The following is a 2421-nucleotide window of genomic DNA, read 5'->3' as shown; positions in this document are numbered from 1 at the left end:
TTTGGTAAGGTGGAGGGTCAGAGAAAAAGAGGAAGACCTCCAGTATGATGGATTAGCAAAGTGGCAGCATCAATGGGCTCAAGCATGGAAACAATTGTGAGGTTGGTCCATGACTGGGTCATGTTTCTTTCTGTTGTACATAGAGTCGCTATGAGTTGGTACCGACTTGATGACACCTAACAATAACAACATCTGCCCAGTGTACAGAGGAGACAGCATTGATACTTGATGTGAAGACTCCTTCCCTCTCTTTTGGTATTTAGAGTTACTGCTCCATAAGTATAGGTCAGTTTCATCAAATTGTAGCAATTTACTCTTGTTTCCTTTATTTAAAATTGTTATTGTTGTTATTTTTTATCTTCCTCTAGTAGAGTTCTGATTATCTAGCCATCAAGGCTAGGTCGAATGGGTACTATCTACAAGTTTGGGTGTTCTTGTTCACCGTCCCTCACTTCATATCAGCTAGATGCTTTACTTTCAACTCTAGCTCTCTGTGGCTATGTCCTTGTCCATGGACTCAGGTGTCCCCAGGTGTCACCACACATTGGACCAACCAGCCCTTCCTCTTCTCTCTCTCATCTCCAGGTCAGCGAAGTCAATGGACCATGGTTCAACTCAGCCCATTTTTTTATTGCTGCCTTTCCCCCTCTTCCACTCACCAGTAGACCAATGTGGTTGCTAGCAAGCTTACATGCCTGCTCATGTGTTCCCTTTGAGTGTTAGTCTTAGAGGGGTTGTTTGGTGACTTTTTGGTGTGGTACCTAGAGTGAGAAATAGAGTCCAACTGTCATGAAAATTCATGCAAACTTCCTGTATGAACTCTCAGACTTTATTAAAATGCATGAAGAATTTGATGGCCTTTCATTTTATAAGCTTTTGTTATGATAATTAATTTTATAAAGATGGGGTAGTTTGTTGTTGTGAATGAATTTTAATGCTATTGGTTATATCTGTGATGTAAGATATAAGCAAGAGCTGAATAATGACTGAATCCTGGGCTGATACATTCGGTCTGTACAATTGGCAGTATAATTCAACTGACATTTTATCCTTTCCTTTCTTCCTTATAGGAAAATAAAAAAATCTCAACGCCAAGTATGTGCTAAAATATCCTGTTTGCATTTTTTTATTATGGTAACTTATACTGCAACTATAAAAACAAATATTTGAATATTTGTGAAGTCTCATTAAAATTTATTAAAAGTATTTTATGTTTGGAGCCTCCAGTTTTTGTTTTTGTCTTTCTTTACCCATTTTATGATTACTAATCTCTAACCTGTTCTGAATTTGTTTTTCTTTGTTCTTTATCTTGTAATTCTACTCAGGCTTTCAGAGTAATTAGCACCTAATTACTAGAGAACTTCATTGGACCTAACTTGCCTAGAGAACTTCATTGATTTCTTTTTTTTTTTTCCTAGCTCTGGCAGCAAAGTGGTTATGAATCGGTCTGCGAACCGCAAGGTCAGCAGTTCAAAACTACCAGCTGTTCTGTGGAAGAAAGATGAGGCTTTTTGCTCCCGTAAAGATTTACAGCCTCAGAAACCCTGTACAGGGTTGCTATGAGTTGGAATCAACTCCAGGCACATAACAACAACAACAAATATATTCTAAGAAGGTTAGATTAGAAGCTAACTGAGTTAATAAGTAATATTCATCGCATTAATATTCATTTTTTTTTACTATCTTGATTTTTTTATTAAAAAATTAAACCCAGCTAAGAACCAACTCTACACACTGAGCAACAACAAAGAGAAAAATATACACAAAAACTATATAGACAATAAGAAACAATATATAAGACAGACACAATTATAACCACATCTCAGTTCAGGAAATAGAACATTGTTGATCACCTAAAAAGCCCTACATTTACTCATTATAATCACAACTTCTTTCCTAAATTTTGGAGTCCTAGTGTGGCACTGTGGGTTAATGAGCTGGACTGCAAAGTCAGTTTGAACCAAAAGAATGGTCATTCAAATTCACCAGCTGATCCTCAGAAACCTTACACAGGGTTGTAATGAGTCAGAACTGACTCAATGGCATGCAACAACGACAACAATAACATCCACAACCCCAAATTTTATAGTAATAAATTGTTTACATCTTTTTATGTTTTATCTTCCGGGTATGGAGTCCTGGTGTGGCACTGTAGGATTAGGACTACACGGCAAGGTCAGTTTGAACCCCAAGGCAGAAGTTTATACCCATTAGCTGCTCTTCAAAAACCATATACAGGATGAGTCTTGACCCACCACTCTTCTCTCAGTTTGTTGCTCGGTGTTGGCTTGCATGTTGCTTGAATGCTGGAAGCTTATGCCAACAGTGGTTTCCAACAGTACATTGGCAGGGAAATGCTAGAGATTAAGCTAGATTCAGAGGAAAATGTGGAATGAGGGATATCATTGTTGACTTCAGATG

This window comes from Chrysochloris asiatica, unplaced genomic scaffold (genome assembly GCF_000296735.1).
Source record: "Chrysochloris asiatica unplaced genomic scaffold, ChrAsi1.0 scaffold00444, whole genome shotgun sequence".
NCBI classification, from domain to species: Eukaryota; Metazoa; Chordata; class Mammalia; order Afrosoricida; family Chrysochloridae; genus Chrysochloris; species Chrysochloris asiatica.
Note: the sequence above shows the minus strand (reverse complement) of the source record.